Genomic DNA, 26907 nt, shown 5'->3' with positions numbered 1-26907 from the left:
CTTACTACAAATGAAATCACTAATTACATAGACAAATGACAATATATCTTGAACAGGAGCTTAATGTAACAAGTTATACTCTTCTTACTAGGACTTTTTTGAGTAAAATATAATACCATTGTGATCCGGCTCTTCCTTGGACCCCGCTCATAGCGGGAGCTTAGCGCACCGGCAGCCTAATACAGAACTCTTGACCTTGTATGATTAGAAAAAACTAAGACATTATATTTCCAATCTTCCATTTGAAAGTGGTTTGGCTTCCAATGCAGCTGAATTCATGCCAATAAAGTCACAGCTACTTCTGGAGTTCAGATCAAAGCTAAGGGAAGCTTCTTCAAGCTTGATATTCATATTGTTCTTTTGTTCCTCCTCCCTTAAGTATGTTGACGTTGGTAGAGCTTTATTAGTATCATCCTGTGTCCTTTTACCCGCAACAGTTTCATCGCGGTTGTCTCCATGCATGCAATCCATTAAATTTGACAGAGCTAAATTGAAATTTGTAAGCTGAGCTTGCTTCTACAGCACTAGGAGAGTTCATATCAGTGGACAGACTCTTCTGAGCTTTATCCATTATTGCTTGCAAGTACTTGCCCTGTGCCTCTATTCTCATTTGTAATTTTTGTTGAACCTTTAGAGCAAACAATATTTAGGTCATTACAATAAGGTTAAGACATAACCAAATGGAGAATTTCCCTAGAAACTAAGTAAACAAAGGTCTAATAAATATTAAAAAAAAGTCGAACTCCCAATATACTTCGTGGTCTATGGAAGGGCCGGACTATGAGGGCTATCGCATGCAGCCGTACCTTGCATTTCTACAAAAGGCTGTTTCCACGGTTTGATCCCGTGACCTCCTGGTCACACGGTATCAAACGCCAAGGCCTCCCTTCCTTATAAGTATGATATCAGAAAAACTAAAGTTGAATGATAGGGTGGTGTAAGGGAAAAAGAAAAAAAAAAAAAGAACTTCACAAATCATGCTTCTAGCAGTTGAAGCTACAGGGCATGGTTTTTGCTCGTTAGGATTAGAAATACTGCTAGAGAAAAGGTCAAATGCATACCTCAAGCTGCTCATGTAATCTTTTCTGGACTTCAATCTGACACATCAGTGCCTGGCTGATTAGAACTTCTCTGTTCAGATATAAGCATCTGTTAGCAAGACTATGGTTTCTTTTAAATCAAATAAATTGTGTTTTAAATTACCAATGTAGGCAACTGCAGTTGAACCTATTTTTTAAGTTCAACTGACAAAATGCAGTTCACTTATAAATCTACAAACTACTGAAGTTTGAAAATATTATCGCTCTCATTGAAATATCTAGAGAGGCGAGCAATTAAGTTAGTCTCACGGAGAGATTTTAGATAAGTGCAAAGCCTAGTATAACCAACAGCCATATTCCATGCACCTACCCTTGCATACTGTTCATGCTTGATGATGTGCTACTCGGTCCTGAGGAATGCAAACTGAATTGTCCGCAGGACTCCCCTGGCACATTGAAATACATAAGGCATTCATGAGGATTTTTTCCTTAGAGACTGGAATGAAAGAGAAAATCTCAATACAAGAAAAGGATCATGTTAAACCTCTAGTTAACACCTATAGAAGAAGCAGTACAAAATATACTATTTCCAGCCTTTGTTAGGCCATTTAAATGTTAAATATAGCACTTTATACAATTGTCAAGCACTACAAATCTGGCCAGCAAATATGAATTTGTGAAAGGAGCTTTCAACTGAGTTTTCAAAATCGTCCAGAACTTACCAATATTCTCTCTGTTCTGCTCTGCTGCATTTTGTTTCTTGGCCTGCTGTCCAAGTCTATATTTCTGCACAATCAAAAGGGACAAAACTTCCTAATGTGTTTTCGATGGGGCAAAACAATTGATGAATAGAGATGCAGAAGCCTGAATCCTACCTGCAAATGACTCTTCAAAGTTCAAATGGTATAGTGTCAAGCCCTTCAAGCCCATTAATCTTAGTACTGATTTGGGAGTTGCTTCTGCAATTCCTAGCCTTTTATCAAATCATGTTGCAGACTCAAAAATTGAAACCGCAAATGCAAAATATTGATAATTCACTAGCACAAGCGCGAAATTCTATCGTTGTCACATATAGAAAGTTTTAAGTTTAACGTGTTCCTGGTATTAGAGGCATTGGTATTAGTTTGGGATTTGGACAATATAATTAGGGGTTGTCAAATATAGGAATATTTTAGTTTAACGTGTTCCTGGTATTAGGTTTAGGGACATGTGGATTGTATGTGTCCCACGGCTAATAGGATTAGAGGGTCGACGTTGGAATTTCGGTTATGGCCTTTCCTTGGGAGTTATTATAATTAATATTATAAGGTTATTTTAGTAAACCGACATTGTATTCATACTTTTATAATAACAAGTTTGGTTATAGCGGAGGTAATTAAGTGTTGTAACAAGTTTGGTTATAACGGAGGTAATTAGGTGTTGGAACAAGTTTGGTTATAGCTGAGGTAGTTAGGTGTCGGAATGAGGTTGGTTATAGCTGAGGTGGTTAGATATCGTAACAAGTTTGGTTATAGCTGCTTCTCCCTTGTCGGGACGTATTTACTTATGTTGTCGAATCCCTTGCCGGGATAGTGTAGACCTTATTGATCCCTTGTCGGGACTCTCGTTATAATTGTAAATATTATATATGAATCGGGTTGCACGCCGCAACAATATTATATATGGATCGGGTTGCACGCCGCAACAATATTATATATAGATCGGGTTGCACATCGTAACAAAGATATGATGAAATGGGAGCGGGTGGTACGCCTACCACAAGATATGATGAAATGGGAGCGGGTGGTACGCCTACCACAAGATATGATGAAATGGGAGAGGGTGATACGCCTACCACGAGATATAATAAAATGGGAGCGGGTGGCACGCTTGCCACGAGATACAGGAAATGGGATCGAGTTGCACGCCTGCAACAAGATGTGAAAAGAAAGTGAAATCTGCCTTTGTTTTCCCTATTCTTGTTAGTGGTTGGATTTTGATTCCTTTATAGTTCTCTTAATATTCTATTTTTACCTGTTATTCCCCGAAGCATGTTTCCCCCTTTCATCTTTACTTGTTTATTTCCGTATTTCTTTTCCGCTGTATATATTTGAACTGCACAGGTTTATTTGGTAGTCTGATCCTAGCCTCGTCACTACTTCGCCGAAGTTAGGCTAGGCACTTACCAGCACATGGGGTCGGTTGTGCTGATACTATACTCTGCACTCTTTTGTGCAGACCCCAGTGTTGTGGACTTCGGACCACAGTGAGATTGCTGATTCTTGATCATCAAGCGATCTGAGGTAGTCCGCAGGCCTTGGCGTCTCTGTCTATCTACTATTCATGTTTCTTTCATGCATTTCTAGAGATAGTATTGTATTTATTTCTTCCAGACCCTTTATTTGTAGTATTCTTAGACCGTCTGTAAAACGGTGACACCAGTTCTGGATAGTCGAGACTCAAACAGTTGTATTAGATATTCATGTCCAGATAGCTTATTGTTTCTTTCTTCCGCTTATATTAAATTCTGCTGTTTAAATGTTATTATTTCGAAATTGTTAATGAATATGAAATGGGTAAAAAGGTAAATTGTGCAATTAATTGGCTTGCCTAGCTTGTATTAGTAGGCATCATCACGACTCCCGAGGGTGGGAATCCGAGTCGTGACAAATCTATTCAGCATATCTAAGTTTTTTCAGTAGCATGACGGGCATATTCTTTCTTCAAAATTAACCTATATACAATGGAAGATCAATTTTAACTTAGTATATATATACGGTGACATTAACATACGTAAGAAATGAGAAACTGGACAACAAACATGTATGATAGAAGTTCATTTGGTATTAAAGTATTTAAATATTCTTCTTGGTAGTAATTATTGGTATCATTTTCTACTGAGTCAAATATTGAAAGATATTTTATTTTTACTATAAAAATTTTCAACCAACCTTTTATTTAGTTGATCAACATATTCATTTGTGCTAGTTAAGGTATCTTTTTAATTCTATCATGCGATTTGCACAAAATCTAATGATAAAAATATTTCTCTTATTAAATGCACTACTATTACCATTGAGATTGATAACCAAGTGTTCAGGAAGAACCAAATCATATTTTATTGGATGCTCTTCTTCGTTTCCGACACGAAGCAAGAAGACAGTAAATACTGGATCTGTTCTTACTTTATATTTCTTGTCAGTTGAATCTTTTTCGTTTGAGGCCAAAAGTATAATTTTGGCAAGCTAGCTTTTACAGTCTCAGCTTTTGTTGATTTTGGAACTACTGGTATTACTTGACAGAAATCACCTCCCAAACCATTAATTTTTCACCAAATGGTTCATTAATATCCAATATATCTCTAGAACTCCTGGCAATTATTTCGATCGTTTGACACTTAGCTATAAGTGTTTCATCCCATATTATCGATTTTGCTTTCCTTATAAATTTAGCGCCATTGCTTTGCTTTGATATATTTGTGATGGTTATTTAAGTTGTTTGAAGAGGTATATCAAATCTAAAGTGGGTAGCCTCACAATAAAATTGTTGTTGGTACACCACTTGCTATTACTGCTAATAGTGTCATGTCTCTTTATATGATTTTTGCAAGCAATTCATGATATTAAAATATTATATTTCGATTCTAGAGTCATCTCTTTATAATATAGTCTTGAAAACTTGTTCTTGTTTAGGATTTAGCTTTGATTGTGCTTCCTCAGACACTTGTATAACATTTTGATTCTTAATAATATACTAACCTTTTTACTTTGTGTTCTAACGCTCTTTATATGGAATAAATTTATACACCTTGAGATTTTTTTTAACTTGAATAAGAATTTTACTCATATGATGAATTTAAAAAATAATTGAATTGGATTCTTTTGCTAAATAATTAATTAAAAGATTTAATTATTGGTCTTAACATAAAAAATAATTTATTCTAAGTTGATTCAAATCTTAATATTAGTTTATCTCTTGTTTTAAATATTTAATATTAATTATAATTTTATCCACCATAACTTTTATTTTCAAAGAGTAAAATATTGATATAACATTTCACTTTTAGATCTTTATGTTTGTAGAATTAGTGGTATTGATTCTTACCAACCATTTTTTTTCTTTCTCGCACATTTATATTCTTAAATATTTTCTTAGTTGTTGTTTAATAATTGGGTATAATATTACACGAAAAATTGATTAAAAATATTATTTGAGTAGAAAAATAGTTCAAATACAAAATATAGATATATTATCGTGGGGGCATTTTTTATTTTCAATTTCAACTCTTTATGCAGTCCATTTAATATTACTTTTATTTTTTCTTCGTATTGGAAATTATGTAATGGTAATGTATTGCTAATACAAAGGATTCTTATGAAATTGATTTTATTAAACCTTCCTACATATTTTTAATGAGAATTTAATAGATAAAATTTTATTAATTTAAAATTTTAAATATTAAAAATTAGCATAGAAGATATTGTAGTCCAAAAATAGGTTATTGCAGTTATGTCCTTTCCCTATGAGTTCTTCCGTTTAATATTTTAGGGCTATTGTGATATATTAATATTGTATTTATGATTTTATAATAATATAAGCTCTCATTTTCTAAATGGATTTGGACAATATAATAATTCTCAAATTAAATTAGTAAAAGGACATTATAATACGTTTTCAAAATAAATTGACAATATGAATTTTTAAGAAGTATATCCTAAAAGTAATAGGATTATATGACTAAAGATATTTACTTGTTCAATTTTATATGAGTTAGACAGCACCAGAGTAATTATACTAATAGGATTCCTAACATGTAGTATTATTTCCTAAAACTCATATGATTATAAGGCTAATTATCTAGAATTTCGGTTATATCCTTTTATTATGAGTTATTATACTTAATATTATAAGATTATTTTTGTAAACCGATATTGTATTTATTCTTTTATAATAATATAGATATAGATATGAGTATACATATAGATATAGATAGATACATCGACACATCCGCATCAAAATGACCTATTGGTTGTATTTGGGAGGACGTGGCACGTGAATGTACGAATATTCCCTTTTCCTCATTCGTCGGCGAATATTCGACGCTTACGTGTCAGTGACTTGTCATAACCGGGCCCACTTCCAAGCTTCCTATTTTGTCCATCACCGTTAGTGACTGTTGAGTAATTCGTACACCTGCGCAACACAGAATCGATCTCCTACATCCTCTTTAAAAAATACATGTGTTTTCGGCGCGCATATGTTTGCTTCAGATTCGTCGCCGATCTTTCCTCTCCGTGTTGTTTTTATTTTATCAAAATAGATTCCCTTTTCCTGCAAGTTTAAATTTTATCACGTCTCCATGTACGGATTTATTATACACCCATTTCAAAAGAAAAGACTTCTTCTGCAAAAGAAAACTCCATTTTGACTCTCTCCTTATCACCAAAAATGTTTGCATTATGTCTGATCATTTGCTTCCTCTTGGGAAATTTTAAGAACTGTTTTTGTACTTGATAAGTAACTTTCTTGGGTCCTTTCGTATTAAAAAAGGCTTGTAGGTGCTTAAGTAATTTTTACTCACTTGTGGAGGAGTATTTGTTTGAGGGATTGGTGGAATACATTATATAATATATATGGATAGGATGTATAGTGGTGAAGGAGGAGGAGGAGGGGAGAGGGGGTATGGGTATGAAAATGGTGGGGTGGTGATGACGAGGGACACAAAGCCAAGATTAAGGTGGACTCCTGATCTTCATGATCGTTTTGTTGATGCCGTCACTAAGCTTGGTGGACCTATGTTTGAGTTTTTGTTTAAGATGAAATAGTCTTAAAATTAGAGTGAATGGGAAATGGGATTTGGATTTGGATTTGGATTTGGATTCGGATTTGGTCAAATGATCGATCGATTGATTAATTTTTTGGACCAAATTTATTTGTTAATAATGAATATTAATGTGATATAATCCGTGTTTGTAACGGATGTTTTCCAATCTGTGTATTGTGTTACAACACTAAGCAATAAGCAGTCTAGTGCGCCTCCCACAATGGTGCAAGTGCTCCTCCTACCAAGCAAGTGTACATTCCACCATGTAAGTGCTTCCTCCATGATAGCCTAGTGCTTGTTGCACCATGGAGGGGGCGGATTTCTCTCAAATAACTGCTATAAATAGAGCATAAGTTGGAGAGAAAGAAGAACACATCGGAAAAAACACTCGAAACACTCTGTATACACTTAATATACACTCTGTATACACTGGATATATACTCTGTATATACTGGATATACACTTTGTATACACTGCGTATACACTGGAAAAACGAATTGCAATCTGATATTCTCTTCAGTAAGAATTCAACATTGGCTATACTTTGCATTCCTTCCTCTCAGAATTTCCATTCGACTTCTGAGTTGTCCTCCTTATTCTGCATTGTTTTTAACTATAAACAAAGCATCCATAAGTGTGATTTGCTGTCGAACTTTGTGTTCGCTGAAACACTGGGGTTTGAAGTACCGCTACACCAGTGTGTAATTCGTTCTATCCAGGGAGGAAATAATCTATAACCTTGGGTACTAGGAGGGGATTAAATTCCTTAAGGAAACACTGTGAATTCAGTGGGCTCGAATTAATTTCTGTTTTATTTATATTTACGTTTATAAGCTAACGTTCTAATTTTCATCAGAATCATTACATATATTCAGGCAGGAAAATAACAAGCTTAAGGAATTTAATAATTTTAATTTATGTATTTGTGTTACTTTTATTATTCTGGAAACTTAAAACCTTTGTGGTTTTGTGTACTCCCATTTGGAGAGTAAAGCCTTCGTGGCGTTTTGTTGGAGATTAAAATCTACGTGATTTTTCACTCCAGTTTTAAATGTTTATTAAACGTTTGTTTGTGTCATTTTTTCAGTAAAAATGGCGAATGACGGAAATCAAGCTGTTCCGATGATGACTGCCAACGCATCGACAAGTCGAACTCCGGCGTTGGCACCGGCAGAGAAACCCGGAAAATTTTCCGGGATGAATTTCAAGCGCTGGCAGCAAAAGATGTTCTTCTACTTGACTACGTTATGTCTACAGAAGTTCATCAAGGAAGATGTTCCTGATCTTCCAGATGAAACTCCAGAGAATGATAGCTTTCTCGTGATTGAGGCGTGGAAGCATTCTGACTTCTTGTGCAGGAATTATATTCTTAGCGGACTGGAGGATAATCTGTATAATGTATACAGTGGCGTGGAGACGTCAAAAGAATTGTGGAATGCGCTTGAAAAGAAATACAAAACTGAAGATGCCGGGATGAAGAAATTCGTCGCTGCAAAATTTTTGGACTACAAAATGGTAGATAGCAAGTCTGTTATTACCCAAGTCCAGGAGTTATAAGTGATTATTCATGATCTACTTGCTGAAGGTATATGTCAAATAAATGCTAATGTTGAAAGTAAAATTTTTAGTAATTTTACTAACGGAATTTCCATTGAAGGTCTTGTCATCAATGAGGCATTCCAAGTAGCAACAATAATTGAGAAGTTGCCTCCATTGTGGAAGGACTTTAAAAATTATTTGAAACACAAACGAAAGGAGATGTCCCTTGAAGATCTCATTGTTCGATTGAGAATCGAAGAGGACAATAAAGCTGCTGAAAGGAGAGGCCGTGGAAATTCAACAATAATGGGAGCAAATATTGTTGAAGATAACAAAAGGAGAAAGAAGGCTTCTGGTCCGAAATACAACCCAAGCAAGAAGCGGTTCAGTGGAAACTGCTACAACTGTGGGAAAACCGGACACAAATCTACGGAGTGTCGTGCTCGGAAGAAAGACAAGCAAAGGGGTCAAGCAAACATGGTAGAAAAGCATGATGATGTTGATGACTTGTGCGTCATGCTTTCTGAATGCAACCTAGTAGGAAACCCAAAGGAGTGGTGGATTGATTCTGGAGCCACTCGCCATGTTTGTGCTGTGAGGGAAGCATTTTCTACATATGCTTCTGCTGGACCCGAAGAGACGCTCTCTATGGGAAATGCTGCTACAACAAAAATTGAAGGATACGGTAAGATATTTCTCAAGATGACTTCTGGCAAGGTCATGACTTTGAACAACGTCCTTCATGAGATTAGGAAGAACTTAGTCTCTACTGGACTTCTTGTAAAGCACGGTTTCAAGTGCGTTTTTGTATCTGACAAGGTAGTGATTAGTAAGAATGAAATGTTTGTAGGAAAAGGTTACCTTACTGAGGGCCTTTTCAAGCTGAATGTAATAGTTGTTGAAACTAATAATAAAACTTCAGCTTCTTCTTACTTACTTGAGTCAAATGATTTATGGCATGTACGTTTGGGTCATGTCAATTATAAAACCTTGCGAAAAATGATTAACTTGGAAGTATTGCCTAAGTTTGAATGCGAAAAATCAAAATGTCAAATATGTGTGGAATCTAAGTATGTTAAACATTCTTATAAGTCGGTTGAAAGGAATTCAAATCCTTTAGACTTAATTCACACAGATATTTGTGACATGAAGTCAATACCATCTCGCGGTGGAAAGAAGTATTTCATAACTTTTATTGACGATAGTACTCGATATTGCTATGTTTACTTACTTAATAGTAAAGATGAAGCAATAGACGCATTCAAGCAATACAAAAATGAAGTTGAAACGCAACTTAACAAGAAAATCAAAATGATAAGAAGTGATAGGGGTGGTGAATATTAATCTCCTTTTGAGCAATGTTTAGAATATGGAATTAATCATCAAACAACAGCCCCTTACACGCCCCAATCCAATGGGATTGGGAAAAGAAAGAATCGTTCATTAAAGGAGATGATGAACGCATTGTTGATAAGTTCTGGTTTGCCACAGAACTTGTGGGGGAAGCCATTCTTACGGCTAATCGAATATTAAATCGAGTGCCCCATAGCAAAACACAATCCATTCCATATGAAAAATGAAAAGGAAGGAAGCCCAACTTGAATTATTTTAAAGTGTGGGGGTGTTTGGCAAAAGTGCAAGTTCCTAAACCCAAAAGGGTAAAGATAGGACCGAAAACCGTTGATTGTGTTTTCATAGGATATGCGACTAATAGTAAAGCATATCGATTTTTGGTTCATAAATCAGAAAATCCCGACATTCATAATAATACGGTTATAGAATCAGATAATGCTGAGTTCTTTAAAAATATATATCCGTATAAAAAGGAATGTGAGTCGATTGGTGAAGGATCTAAATGACCTCGGGAAGAAACAAAAGAAAGTACATTTAATCAGGGGGATCCAAGACATAGTAAACGTCAAAGAACGTCTACTTCGTTTGGACCAGATTTTTTGACTTTCTTATTGGAAAATGAGTCTCGAACATTTAAAGAAGCTATGTCTTCTTCGGATTCATTGGTCTGGAAAGAGGCAGTCAATAGTGAAATATTGAACAACCATACATGGGGATTGGTTGATCTTCCTCCTGGAAATAAACCTTTGGGTTCTAAATGGATTTTTAAGAGAAAAATGAAAGATGATGGCACTATTGATAAATTTAAGGCAAGACTTGTTGTCAAAGGGTATAGACAACAAGAAGGTCTTGACTACTTTGATACATACTCCCCAGTTACAAGGATTACGTCCATACGGATGTTAGTAGCATTAGCTGCAGTGTATGGTCTTGAAATTCATCAAATGAATGTTAAAACGACCTTCTTAAATGGAGAGTTGGAGGAAGAAATTTACATGGAACAACCTGAAGGGTTTGTGGTTCCAGGTAAAGAAAATAAGGTATGTAGACTTGTTAAGTCCCTTTACGGACTAAAACAAGCACCCAAACAATGGCATGCGAAATTTGACCAAACAATGTTGTCAAATGGTTTTAAGATAAATGAATGCGATAAATGTGTGTACATTAAAAATGTTCCAAATCACATAGTCATTGTTTGCCTATATGTGGATGATATGCTGATAATGAGTAATAACATTGCCAACATAAATGCTACTAAGCGTATGCTAACTAGCAAGTTTGATATGAAGGACTTGGGAATTGCGGATTTAATTCTGGGGATTAAGATCCAAAAGACTCCTCAAGGTCTGGCATTGTCACAATCTCATTATATTAAGACAGTACTTGAAAAATTCAAGCACTTAGGCTTTAAAGTTGCAAAGACTCCAATTGACGTGAATCTTGCACGTCACAATTGGATTATGCTTGTGTGTTGGGATGCTTAATGTACATCATGAATTGTACACGACCAGATATAGCTTGTGCTATAAGTAAACTAAGTCGATACACGAGCAATCCAGGCCAATCTCACTGGATGACAATGAAACGAGTTTTGGGATATTTAGAACATACCCAAAACTTTGATTTGCACTACAGTAAATATCCTGCGGCGATTGAATGATATTGTGATGCAAATTGGATCACCGGTTCAATTGATTCGAAGTCCACAAGTGGATATGTATTCACTATTGGTGGAGGAGCGGTATCTTGAAAGTCGTCCAAACAAACATGTATTGCCCGCTCTACAATGGAGGCTGAGTTCATAGCCTTAGATAAAGCCGGTGAAGAAGAAGCTGAATGGCTCCAGAATTTCTTGGAAGACATTCCATTTTGGCCCAAACCATTGGCACCAATATGCATACACTGTGATAGCCAAGCGGCAATTGGAAGGGCTGAGAGCGTTATGTATAATGGTAAATCTCGTCATATACGACGAAGACATAAAACCGTTAGACAACTTCTCTCTAGAGGAATTATCACGATTGACTATGTAAAGTCAAGTGATAATGTGTCGGATCCACTTACAAAAGGCCTAACTAGAGAGGTAGTTGAGAAATCATCGAGGGGAATAGGACTATGGCCGAGAACAAGTCATTGTGGCGGTAACTCTACCTAGAAGACTGGAGATCCCAAGATCTAGGTTCAAGGAGATCAAACAAAGTCATTAATGACGGTTCAACATTGTCAACAAAATTTTTTTAGTCCATTCTCGTGATGAGACAATGTTCAGTACCAAGGATAAAGCATTAAGGCTTTTTAATGATTTCTAAATTTGATACAGGGTATATCAAATAGTGTATCTACGGGATGACACGTTTAGGAATCACCTATGTAAGTGTGAAGTGTTAGCCGCTTCAAGGAGAATTTTGCAAGGCTAATTCTCTACGCACTTATGAAACCAGGCAGTGTTCATGGCTGAAACGAACACAACAATGAGAACCAAAGACGGTTAAGGGATTGATTGTGTGACTTATGGTTGTCTAGGTATACACTAAAGTTCGACGGTTCAAAGATATCAAATCTACCGATTGACCGAGTATATCCGACATAAGTTCACTACGGAAAGTTCAAAGGGAAACCTACTTATCCAGATGCAATTAATCCTTGCTTGCAAATCACACAAGTTTTTCATGCATACTTCCGTGATATAGCCATTCCCCATTCATGTGGGGGATTGTTGAGTTTTTGTTTAAGATGAAATAGTCTTAAAATTAGAGTGAATGGGAAATGGGATTTGGATTTGGATTTGGATTCGGATTTGGTCAAATGATCGATCGATTGATTAATTTTTTGGACCAAATTTATTTGTTAATAGTGAATATTAACGTTATATAATCCGTGTTTGTAACGGATGTTTTCCAATCCGTGTATTGTGTTGCAACACTAAGCAATAAGCAGCCTAGTGCACCTCCCACAATGGTGCAAGTGCTCCTCCCACCAAGCAAGTGTACATTCCACCATGTAAGTGCTTCCTCCATGATAGCCTAGTGCTTGTTGCACCATGAAGGAGACGGATTTCTCTCAAATAACTGCTATAAATTGAGCATAAGTTGGAGATAAAGAAGAACACATCGGAAAAAACACTCGAAACACTCTGTATACACTTAATATACACTCTGTATATACTGGATATACACTCTGTATACACTGCGTATACACTAGAAAAACGAATTGCAATCTGATATTCTCTTCAGTAAGAATTCAACATTGGCTATACTTTGCATTCCTTCCTCTGAGAATTTCCATTCGACTTCTGAGTTGTCCTCCTTATTCTGCATTGTTTTTAACTACAAACAAAGCATACATAAGTGTGATTTGCTGCCGAACTTTGTGTTCGCTGAAACACTGGGGTTTGAAGTACCGCTGCACCAGTGTAATCCTGGGAGGAAATAATCTATAACCTTGAGTACTAGGAGGGGATTAAATTCCTTAAGGAAACACTGTGAATTCAGTGAGCTCGAATTAATTTCTATTTTATTTATATTTACGTTTATAAGCTAACGTTCTAATTTCCAGAATCATTACATACAAATACAGGCAGGAAAATAACACCTGATAGTCGGTCTCACCTCTCTCTCTCTTTGCATTTAATTTGTGTTATTATTAGAATGAAATAAGCTCATATAGCGCGGAATGAATAGTGATGTGATTGATATATTGATCCCAATTAACTAGCTTGGGGTTGAACTGCAGTAGTGGAGTATTTGTTTTTAAAATTTTGTGGGTAATAAAAGTTATACTCCCTCCGTTCCAATTTATGTAAGATGGGGCACGGAGTTTAAGAATAAATGAAGACTTTTGAAATTGTGATTCTAAACCAATCAAAAAGGGGCAAGAGTATTTGTATGGTTATAAAAGTTTTTCATTAAGGGTAGAATTGTAAGTTTAAGATAAATTATTACCAAATTTAGAAATGGATCATTCTTTTTGGAACGAATCAAAAAGGAAATAGGCGAGAGGGAGTAACTTTTACATTGTGAGATATTGTCTATTACAAGTTTTAGTTGCACGCACGTGTTTGTCAATGTCATTGATTTCTTTTGTTCTTCCTTTTTCTACGCATGTTATGATTGACCTGTTGATCCCAACTAGCTTGAACTTGAAGTATAGTAGCAATTGTTGTTGTTGTTGTCCTTTGAATTATGTGGTTATTTACTACTCTAATATCTAATAAAGGGGGTAAATGGGTGGTGTCATTTACATAGTGCGGTGTCCTTATAAGTTTTAGTTGCATGTGGTTGTCAATGACATTGATTTCTATGCATATGTGTTTCTATTTGTTGGGAATTCTTAACTTCTTTTTCTGATGCGTTTTCGGTTGAATTATCAATTTGTATGCTGCTTTCTTTGATAGAAAGCATTTGCAACAAATGAGCCAAACACTATGACCATACTCAGGGTTCGATCGGATTCTCTATAACTTAAATGAAACCAAAATTTTGTGGGACTACCAATGTCCTAAATGGAGTGTATTTACATAGTTTTTGCAAACGTTTCCAAAATTTTACCTTAAGTAGCTCAGGATTATGAATTTTCCATTTCTGTTCACTTCTTGATATAATATTTACATGATCATGCATTGAAAATAAGTTGATTGTTACAGTGTCATGGCTGATTACGTCTTTTGTCTCCTCCTTATGTAATTGATTTCAATTTTCAAGTATATCTTACATCTTAAATGAAGTATGTCTTCACCTTGAGTCTGGCAGGCTTTTGCAGTCTTCACTGGTTCTTAGATAATACTAGTCTGATAACTATGTAAGTACAACTTAGAAATGAGGTCAATGCTAAAGTGCAGATGCTTAAAGTATGTCCTCACCTTGAGTTTCACAGGCCCTAATTATATTGTCCAAATCCTAAACTAATAAGCATGAATACAATGTCGGTTTACTAAAATAGCCTTATAATATTAATTATAATAACTCCCAAATAAAGGCCATAACCGGAATTCCAACGTCGGCCCTTTAATCCTATTAGCCGTAGGACACATGCAATCAACATATCCCTAAACCTAATACTAGGAACACGTTAAACTAAAATATTCCTATATTTGACAAACCCTAATTATATTGTCCAAATCTCAAACTAATATCAATGCCTCTAATCAGAGGCGGATCCAGGATTCTAAGTTTATGGGTTCCTGTCGCAATTTCAAATTAATATACAATAATAACTGGGTTCACAAATAGATATTTATAGATATTAAATTTTTTAACAAAAATACAGAGTCTACACAAAAGTTACTGGGTTCCCGGAAACCCGTATACTACACGCTAGATCCGCCCCTGCCTCTAATACCAGGAACACGTTAAACTTAAAACTTTCTATATGTGACAACCCCTAATTATATTGTCCAAATCAGAAACTAATATCTATATATCTATATCTATATCTATATCTATATCTATATCTATCTATATCTATATTATTATAAAAGCACGAATATAATGTTAGTTTACAAAAATAACCTTATAACATTAAGTATAATAACTTATTATAAAAAGGACATAATCAGAATTCTAGATATTAGCCTTATAATCCTATTAATTTTAGGACTAAGAACATGAATACAATGTCGGTTTACAAAAATAACCTTATAATATTAAGCATAATAACTTATAATAAAAATGACATAATCGGAATTCTAGATATTAGCCTTATAATCCTATTAGTTTTAGGACATAATACTACACATTAGGAATCCCACATGATTACCTTTAGGAATCTTATTTGTATAATTACTTTCAGGCGGTCTAATTCATATAAAATTGAACAAATAAATATCTTTAGTCATGCAATCATGTTACTTTTAGGATATACTTCTTAAAAATTTCTATTACTAATTTAATTCGAAAACGTATTATAATGTCCTATTACTAATTTAATTTGAGAATGTATTATATTGTCCAAATCCATTTAGAAAAAAGAGAGCCTATTTTATTATAAAAGCATAAATACAATATTAATATACCAAAATAGCCGTAAAATATTAACCGGAAGAACTCATAGGGAAAGGACATAACTGCAATAACCTATTTCTTAGACTACGATACCTTCTTTGCTAATTTTTAATATTTAATATTATAAAATCAATAAAATTTTATCTATTAAATTCTTATTAAAAATATGTAGGAAGGTTTAATAAAATCACTTTCATAAGAATCCTCCGTATTGACAATACATTACCACTCCATAATGTCCAATACCAAAAAATATATTGAATGGACTGCATACAACATACAACAACAACAACAACGACCCAGTATAATCCCACAAGTGGGGTCTGGGGAGGGTAATATGTACGCAGACCTTACCCCTACCCCGAAGGGTAGAGAGGCTGTTTCCAGGAGACCCTCGGCTCAAAAAAGCAACAGGAGATGATATATTAGTACCATAAAAATGCATAATAAAATAACAGCAATATAAGAGATATGAAATACAGAATACGAAATACGAAATAGATGGCTGATATAGTAAAACTAGCAGGTAAAGCCCTGCATCAATAGACGACCAATGACATTCTTAGTAACTCCTAACTAGCTAGTCTCACTCTATTGTGCTGTAGAAATATTCACAACTTTCCCCTAACCTACAACCTTAATGCTCGACCTCCATAATTCCCTGTCAAGGGCCATGTCCTCAGTAATCCTAAGTTGCGTCATGTCCTGTCTGATCACCTCTCCCCAATACTTCTTAGGTCGCCCTCTACCTCTCCGCGTGCCCACTACAGCCGCTCACACCTCCTCACCGGTGCATCAGTGCTCCTCCTCTGAATGTGCCTGAACCATCTGAGTCTTACTTCCCGCATCTTGTCCTCCATGGGGGCCACGCCCACCTTCTCTCGAATATCTTCATTCCTAATCTTATCCATCCTTGTATACCCGCACATCCACCTCAACATCCTCATCTCTGCTACTTTCATCTTCTGGATGTGTGAGTTCTTTGCCGGCCAACATTCAGTTCCATATAACATTGCAGGCCTAACCACTGCTCTATAAAACTTACCTTTTAGTAACGGTGGCACTTTCTTGTCACACAAGACTCCCGACGCTAACCTCCACTTCATCCACCCCACCCTTATACGGTGTGTGACATCCTCGTCAATCTCCCTGATCCCCTGAATAACCGATCCAAGGTACTTGAAACTACCCCTCTTGGGAATGACTTGAGAGTCAAGCCTCACTTCAACTCCCGCTTCCGTTGGCTCAACTCCAAATTTGCACTCGAGGTATTCCGTCTTCGTCCTACTCAACTTAAAACCTTTAGACTCAAGAGCATGTCTCCAAATCTCTAGCCTCTCGTTGACGCCGCCTCGTGTCTCATCAATTAGAATAATGTCATCAGCGAATAGCATGCACCATGGCACCTCCCCTTGAATATGATGAGTCAGTGCATCCATCACCAGGGCAAATAGGAATGGGCTGAGCGCCGACCCTTGGTGCAACCCCGTAATAACTGGAAAGTGTTCAGAGTCGCCTCCTACTGTCCTAACCCGAGTCTTAGCTCCATCATACATGTATTTAATCACCCTAATATAGTCAACCGGGACCCCTTTATCCTCTAAGCAGTTCCATAAGACCTCCCTAGGAATCCTATCGTACGCTTTCTCCAGATCAATAAAAACCATGTGGAGATCCTTCTTCCTATCCCTGTACTGTTCCACCATCCTCCTAATAAGGTGGATAGCTTCTATGGTAGATCGCCCCGGCATGAACCCGAACTGGTTGTCTGAAATAGACACCGTCCTTCGCACTCTCATTTCTACCACTCTCTCCCAAACTTTCATGGTATGACTTAGTAATTTGATGCCCCTAGAGTTGTTACAGCTCTGGACATCACCTTTGTTCTTATACAACGGGACCATTGTACTCCACCTCCACTCTTCAGTCATCCTATTAGTCTTGAATATAACACTAAACAATGCAGTAAGCCATTCCAAGCCTGCTCTACCCACACACCTCCACAGTTCAACCGGAATTTTGTCTGGCCTGGTAGCTCTACCCCTTCTCATCTTATGCATTGCCTCCATGACTTCATCGCTCTCAATGTCCCTACAATTACTTAATTCATGGTGACTGTCGGCATTCCTCGATTCCCCAAGTATAATATCCTGATCCCCTTCTTCACTTAGAAGTTTATGAAAGTAGGTCTGCCACCTCCTCTTAATTTGGTTATCTCCCATCAAAACTTTGTTGTCATCATCTTTTATGCACCTCACTTGGTCCAAATCCCGAGTTGTCCTCTCTCTCGCCTTAGCGAGTCGGAATAACTTCTTCTCCCCACATTTGTTCCTTAGTTCCTCATACAGACGAGCAAAAGCTGTCGTCTTAGCCCCTGTCCCTGCCATCTTCGCCTCCTTCCTAGCTACCTTATACCTTTGACTGTTCTCTCTCTTCTCCTCCTCGTCAATGCTCCCTACTAACCGCAGGTAAGCCGCCTTCTTTGCTTCCACTTTACCTTAGACAACTGCATTCCACCATCAATATCCTTTGTGGACACCATTGTGGCCCGTAGATATCCCTAACACCTCTCTCGCCGCCTTTCTTATACAGTCCGCCGTCGTCGACCATATTGTGTTTGCGTCCCCACTACTTCTCCAAGCTCCCATTGCCGATAAACTTCCTTCCAACTCTTTAGCTTTATCCTTAGTTAAGGCGCCCCACCTAATCCTGGGGCATCCTTGTACTGACCTCTTCTTCCTCCTTATCCTAATACAAATGTCCATCACCAAAAGCCTATGCTGCGTTGAGAGGGTCTCACCTGGGATAACCTTGCAGTCCTCGCACAACCTCCTGTCGCATCTCCTGAGGAGGAGATAGTCAATCTGAGTCTTCGCCACCGAACTTTGGTAAGTAACCAAATGTTCATCCCGCTTCGTAAAACTCGAGTTCGCAATGACTAGATCGAAAGCCTTGGCAAAGTCCAACAGCGAAATGCCCCCTCCGTTCCGCTCCCCGAAACCAAAGCCGCCATGCACCTCAGTGTACCCACCTGCAGATAACCCAATATGACCATTGAAATCTCCTCCTATGAATAACCTCTCAGAAGGCGGTATACTACGAACAATCTCATGCAACCCCTCCCAAAAGCGCCTCTTAATATCCTCATCCAAGCCTGCTTGCGGTGCATACGCGCTAACGACATTTAAAGTACCCTCACCCACCACCAACTTAATAGTCATTAGTCTATCATTCACCCACCGGACCTCTACAACGGACTCTCTAAGATGGCTATCTACCAAGATACCCACTCCATTCTTACCCCTCAGGACACCAGAGTACCACAACTTATACCCATCCACGTTTTTCGCCCTCGATCCGACCCACCTAGTCTCCTGGACACACGCTATATTAATCTTCCTCTTCTGCAGGATTTTGCCAACTCTATGGATTTACTCGTTAGTGAACCTATGTTCCATGACCCGATTCTCAACCTATAGGCTCCCTTGCCCCCTCTACCTCCCCTGCTACCCGACCCACCCCCTAACCTCAGCCCTACACTCTGCCCCACCCGAGGACATGCCCTTATTCTATCATCCTAGACTGCAGCCACTACACCTACAACAATCTAGAGAAGACTCGCTAGTGCACAACGTACACAAATCAAACTAGAAGGAAACAAGTGGTAACTAGTATCGTAGTTGAAAGGTTTAACTATTGCGAAGTAAAGTAACAGTAATTTAGCTAACACCAAAAGGGAAGCGGTAAAACAGGAGGTACCAGCTCCCGATAACAAAACTTGTGGCTGATTTGCTGTACTCGATGTAGTTGTACGCTCACGCACCACTTCCTACCACCCTTTGCTGACACTCGCCCAGGTTGCTCTCCTTTGCTAGTGCTCGTGCGCCCAACTTGTCTCCAATACTCCGAGAATTCCTGAAAACACAGAAAATACCACGACCCAAAAACCAGAAGGAGCTATCACCGCTACCACTGGTATAGCCCCAATAATATAAAATGTACCAAGAAAGGAGAAGAAGAAAACGAGAATATAAGGGAATCCTCCTGTTTTATTTATTTTTGGCTAAGAGCAGGAAGGGAATCCTCAAATTTAGAAAGTAGAGCAGCTCCCAAAACCCTAACGAATCTGAACTGAAATCTACCTTAGAAAATGAAGAAACAGTAAATAAAAATGGAATACACTTACCTTATACTAGGATGAACAAATTAGGGATTTCTAGCTTCTCTACTTCTCGGTGTTCTTGCTGAAATAAAATGGAATACACTTACCTTATACTGCGGATTGAGAGAAACAAACAGAAATCAAACGAAGCGTTTGCGATGGATGAGTGATGAGATCGACGGCGTAGATGTGTTCAGCCCAGAAAGCTAAACCTAACTGTATCTTTTTGAAGATGAAGCTAAATGAATCTGGCGTAGATGAAGCTACCCAGAAAGTTAAACCAGAAAGCTAGTGAGAGAAAATAATTTCTTAAATGGACTGCATAAAGAGTTTAAATTGAGGGGAAAAAAATACCCCCACGATAATATATTTTTATATAATATTTGAACTATTTTCATACTCAGATAATATTTTTTTAATCAATTTTATGTGTAATATTGAAAAATACCCAATTACTAAACAACAACTAAAAAAATATTTAAGAATATAAATGTGTGAGAAAGAGGAAAAAAATGGTTGGTAAGAGTCAATACTACTAATGATTCTACAAACATAAAGATCTAAAACTGAAATGTCATATCAATCTTTTACTTTTTGAAAATAAAATTTATAGTGGACAAAATTATAATTAAGATTAAATATTCAAAATAAGAGATGAGCTAATATTAAGATCTGAATCAACATAGAATAAATTATTTTTTATGTTAAAATCAAATAATTAAATCTTTTAATTAATTGTTTAGAAAGAGAATCCAATTCAATTTTTTTAATTCATCTTTCATCATATGAGTAAAATTCTTATTCAAGTTAAAAAAATCTTAGGATACATACATTTATTCCATAAAAAGAGTGTTATAACACAAAGTAAAAAGGTTAGTATATTATCAAGAATCAAAGTACTATACAAGTGAATGAGGAAGCACAATCAAAGCTAAATCCTAATCAAGAACAAGCTTTCAAGACTATATTATAAAGAGTCAACTTTGGTATAACAAGAATATTCTTTGTAGATGCCTCCGACAGAATCGAAATAATATTTGTATGTTATGCATTATTTGCAAATAACATATCAACAGGCATGACGTTGTTAGCAATAATAGCAAGTGGTGTACCAACAATAATTTTTTGTAAGGCCGCCCACTTTAGATTTGATATACCTCTTCAAATAGATTAAATAACCATCACAAATATATCAAAGAAAAATAATGGTGCTAAACTTATAAGGAAACCAAAATTGATAATATGGGATGAAGCTCTTATGGCAAAATATAGGACGATCGAAATAATTGTCCAGAGTTCTTATTAATGAATCGTTTGGTGAAAATTAATGGTGTGTGAGGTGATTTCTGTTAAGTACTACCAGTAGTTCCAAAATCGGCAAAAACAAAGACTGTAAAAGCTAGCTTGCCAAAATTATACTTCTGCCTCAACTAGCATAAATGAATATGTTGATCAACTAAATAAAAGATTGATTGTAAAATTTTATAATAAAAATAAATATTTTTCGATTTTTGAGTCAGTAGAAAATGACACCAATAATTACCACCAAGAAGAATACTTAAATACTTTAATACCAAATGACATTCTACCGTACATGTTTGTTGTCAAGTTTATTATTTCTTACGTATGTTAGTGTCACCGTATATATAATAGACTTAGTTAAAATTGATCTTCCATTGTATATAGTTTAATTTTGAAAAAAATATGTTCGGCGTGCTACTAAAAATTTAAATATACCGAATAGCTTATGTAATAGCACAGATGGTATAAAGAAGTTTTGACAATAACATCATACATGCAAAAATTATGATACTAGTCAATGTGCTTCTCTGTATGTTCTTATACCTGAATTCAACTTTCGTCTTCCGAAACTAAGGAGTATCCTATTAAATTTGTGTGAAAATAATTTTTAGTATGTTTATGTTTTGCAAATATAACAAATAAAGCACAAGGACAAACATTCTAAATATTGAACTATTTTTACCGTTATATGTTTTCTTGCACGAACAACTGTATTGCACTTTCAAGAGGAATATTGAGATCGACAACAAGAGTTTTGGTTAAGGCAGAGCAACCAAAGCATTAGGAAGAATCATATGCAAAAAAATATTGTCCACAAAGAAGTGTTCGTTAAGATACTATCACATTAAATACTTTTAAGCTATAATACATAATTATCTAACTAACATGACAAAATTGATCATTTTGTGTAAGTTTTGATGATGTCCTTTTATTTTAAATTCATGTATTATGCTAATGTAATAATATTTTTGGCAATTAAATGATTGTTGTATTATTATATATGAAAATTTTCTCATTAATTAAATTTTTTTGTTCCTTCACATAAATAAATGTTTAAATCATCACATATATACTTTTATTATGTAATCATAATCTATATCTATACTATATTAAAAGCACGAAGTCCTTTAGCAAAATATACTTCACCTTTTTTTACCCTTTAAAATATAGAGTTCACATTAGATAAAATAGTAATTTGAGTATTTCATTAATATTTAGAAATAATTATTTAACTAATTCTCCTATAATTTAGGAATAGCTATTTAATTATTCTCCTGCTATTAACAGTCTAGGAATGTTAATAAAATTTTGCCTAAATTTTTTCCTATTCGTTCTACTCCCCACGTAAGTTAGAGTAGTTAATAGCTTTAAGGTTTTGGAGACCTATTTTATAGTTAAAAAATTCGGCCTAGCCTAAATTTTCGCCCCTATGTTGAAGTATTAAATTTGTTTATTTTGTAGTTAATATCTTTTAGGTTTAGGAGATCTTTTTGGTTAAATTTTTTTGCTTAAACCGCACACACAATTTTCTTTTTGGTTAGGAGTCTGTATTATTTGGTAAAATTCACAGTACGCGCGTTGCGTGTATACCTAATCTCAATATGTAAGTATACTTACTAAAGGTTATATTTGAGTATAAAATAAAAACTTTAAATTTTTGAAATTGATGTATATTCAAATTCTATATATTCAACTTTTTAGTTTTAGCAAGAATACATAACTTTTGAAGATCTAAGAGCTTTTCTAAAAAAAAATTGAAAAGCTATTTTCAAGTTCATTTAAATAGACAGAATGCAATTTTTTTCTTTCTTGCGAGCAAAATACATGTTGTTATATTTCTTTAATTAATAAAAAAAATATATATATCAACTATTATAAAAGCACAAAGTCTCAGAACGAAATATTAATAAACCTTTTTACACTTAAAAATAAATTTCAAATAGGATAACATTGACATTTAATTATTTTTCCTAATAACTATAATTTTGAAATCAATTATGATATTATGATAAAATTATCAACTTAATTGTCCATTTTTATTGATTACTACATAACGAATCAAAATATACATGGTTATTAAGACAAAAGCAATATTCATAAGATATTCTAATTTTAAATTACTAATAAATGTTTTTGTATATGTTAACTTAATTTGTTACTTAAACAAATATTATTAGAAAAGGTGATGAATAAATGAATAAAACTCTTTTTATGTGTGTCAATTTCATGATCAATATTTATCATTTTTAAGAACTCAAACTTTTACTTAATGTTATTTTTGTGACTAAAACCATGTTTTGAATGTTATTTATATATTTTAAAAAAATAATTCTCATCAATATAGGGTACATGCGCAATGCGCGTACCCATAGACTAGTTTATTTCAAAAGACGAGAAGAAAATGTTTAGCTAATTAGTTGAAATAGTTTGGTTAAGTACTATTTTCCTGTACAAAATTAAGTTTGTAATTTGTTTTTGTGGAGTATCTTGGAACCTCCCTCTTTAATCATAAAAACTGATAACGTGTTAAGAATTGTAGCTCAAAAATAACAATATAGAACAAGGAAAAACAAGTTAAGAGATATAGAGAGAAAGAGAGAAGGAAGAGATTTTCTTCTTCAATTGTGTGTCTTTTTCTATCTATTACAAGGCCTTTATATAGGCATAAAAAGTGAAGAAAATATGTCATGGAATATGTCATTGAACATACAAAATATGTCATTGAATATGTCATTAAGCATTTGAGATGAAGATCATGGAAGAAGAGTAGACATCCACCATAATGTGTCCTAGTGAAGGAAAAAGAGTACACATGTTTAGAAATACACCTTTTGGTTGCCTCGTTAAAAACCTTGCAAGAAAAACCCAGTGGGACAAAACCTTGTAAGGAAAAAAGAGTACAATGCGTATTAACTCCCCCTAATGAGAGTATCAATTCACATCCTTGAGCCTTCGCATCCCAATCTTGTACACTAGTTTCTTGAAGGTTGATGTCGGTAGAGATTTGATGAACAAATCAATCATATTATCACTTAAACGAATCCGTTGCACATTTATATCACCATTCTTTTGAAGATCATGTGTAAAAAATAACTTTGGGGAAATGTGCTTTGTCATATCTCCTTTTATGAATACTCCCTTCAATTGGGCTATGCATGATGCATTGTCTTCATACAAAATTGTGGGTAGTTTGTCACACTTCAAACCACATTTGTCTCGGATAAGATGTATTATAGACCTCAACCAAATGCATTCTCGACTTGCTTCATGAATAAGAATTATTTCAGCATGATTAGAAGAAGTAGCCACGATTGATTGCTTAGTCGATCGCCAAGATATGATAGTGTCGCCACATGTAAACATATAACCTGTTTGAGATCGAGCCTTATGCGGGTCAGATAAATACCCAGCATCGGCATAACCAACAAGATCGGGATTACAATCATTGTCATAAAATAAGCCCATATCGGTAGTCCCTTTTAGATATCGCAATATGTGTTTGATCCCATTCCAGTGTCTCCTTGTAAGAGCAGAGCTATATCTTGCTAAGACATTAACCGAAAAAGTTATGCCAGGACTTGTAGTGTTAGTAAGATATATTAGTGCACCAATTGCACTAAGATATGGTACTTCAAGACCAAGAAGCTCTTCATTCTTTTCTTGAGGTCGGAACGGATCCTTATTCACATCAAGTGATCGAACAACCATCGGAGTACTTAATGGATGTGCTCCATCCGTATAAAACCATTTCAATACCTTTTCTATGTAGGCATATTGATGAACAAAAATCCCATTTGCCAAATGTTCAATTTGCAAATCGAGACATAATTTTGTCTTTCTGAGATCTTTCATCTCGAATTCCTTCTTTAAACATTCTGCGGCCTTGGGAAGATCTTTAGAAGTACCAATGATATTCAAGTCATCAACATACACAACTATGATGACAAATTTAGATCCAAACCTCTTAATAAAGACACAAGGGCAAATAGGGTCATTTTTGTACCCTTGGGTTAGGAAATACTCGCTAAGGCGATTGTACCACATCCTCCCTGATTGCTTCCATCCGTATAAGGATTTCTGAAGGTTTATTGAACAAGTTTCCCTTAAACTTTTATGTGCTTCAGGAACTTTAAATCCTTCAAGGATTTTCATAAAAATTTCATTGTCTAGTGAGCCATATAAGTAGGTTGTGACAACGTCCATCAACCTCATATCAAGTTTTTCATGAACTGCCAAATTTATTAAATACCTGAAGGTAATTGTATCTACCACAGGAGAATATGTCTCCATATAATCAATGCGAGGCCTTTGTGAAAACCCTTGTGCCACAAGTCGTGCTTTATATCTTATGATTTTACCTTTTTCATTTTGTTTTCGCACAAAAACTCATTTGTACCCCACTGGCTTGACACCTTCAGGTGTTTGGACTATTGGTCCAAAAACTTCATATTTTTCGAGTGAAGCCAATTCCGCTTGAATTGCATTTTTCCATTTTGGCCAGTCACTTCTCTGCTACATTCATCGACAGATTTTAGCTCAAGATCCCCATCTTGTTGCATTACTTCAACTGCAATATTATATACAAAATTGTTGTCAACAATAACGTTATTTCGGTTCCACATTTTTTCCGTAGAGACATAGAGATCTCTTCATTTTCATCATTTTCAGGTACTAGAACCTCCTGTGAGGTCTTATCAATTATTATGTCTTTATGCTCCTCTTTAGCAATTGCCTCTATGTTATGATCAACTTGATCATTTGCTCCTTTCCTATTTCGGGGGTTCTTATCCTTGGAACCGATTGGTCTACCACGTTTAAGGCGTGGCCTAGACGCTTTTGCATTATTATACTATCCAGCTGAGACATCAACTCGAATTGGAGCATTTACAACTGGAATATGCGATTCAGTAACCCGTGGAAGGTTAGTAAATGCATCTGACAATTGATTTGCAACATTTTGCATATAAATGATCTTTTGAACTTCTCGTTCACATTGATTTGTACGAGGATCCAAATAAGATAAAGATAATACGTTCCAATCTATCCCTTTTTTCACCTGTTTATTTTCTCCCCTAATGTTGGAAAAACTAATTCATCAACATTACAATCAACAAATCTGGCTGTAAACAAATCTCCTGTCATAGGCTCCAGATATTTAATAATAGAAGGAGATTCATAACCTACATATACTCCCAACCTTCTTTGGAGACCCATCTTTGTGCGTTGTGGTGGAGCAATTGGAACATATACTGCACAACCAAAAATTCTTAGATGGGAAATATTTGGCTCCTGACCAAAAGCCAACTGCAATGGGGAGTCTTCATGATAACTGGTTGGCCTTATGCGCACAAGTGCTGCTGCATGCAAAATAGCATGTCCTCATACTGAAAGGGGAAGTTTTGTCCTCATTAGTAATGGTCTAGTTATTAATTGGAGGTGTGTAATCAATGATTCTGCTAGACCATTTTGAGTATAAACATGAGCAACCGGATGCTCAACTTTTATTCCAGTGTCCATACAATAATCAGTAAAGACCTGAGATGTAAATTCACCAGCATTATCAAGACGAATTGTCTTAATTGCATAATCTGAAAATTGTGCTCTTAATCTTATTATTTGGGCCAACAATCTCGCAAATGCCATATACGAGTTGACAATAAGCACACATGTGACCATCTTGTAGATGCGTCTATCAAGACCATAAAATAC

At 35.6% G+C, this 26907-nt stretch overlaps 1 pseudogene; it reads right to left on the bottom strand.

Annotated features, from left to right (window-relative positions):
• LOC107815760 (myb family transcription factor PHL11-like) lies at positions 1-25488 on the bottom strand (annotated as a pseudogene).
• Between the last annotated feature and the right edge of the window lie 1419 nt (positions 25489-26907).

This window comes from Nicotiana tabacum, chromosome 1 (assembly GCF_000715075.1).
Source record: "Nicotiana tabacum cultivar K326 chromosome 1, ASM71507v2, whole genome shotgun sequence".
Lineage (NCBI taxonomy): Eukaryota > Viridiplantae > Streptophyta > Magnoliopsida > Solanales > Solanaceae > Nicotiana > Nicotiana tabacum.
The sequence above is the reverse complement of the archived record's forward strand: the minus strand, read 5'-3'. Positions and strand labels throughout refer to the sequence as shown.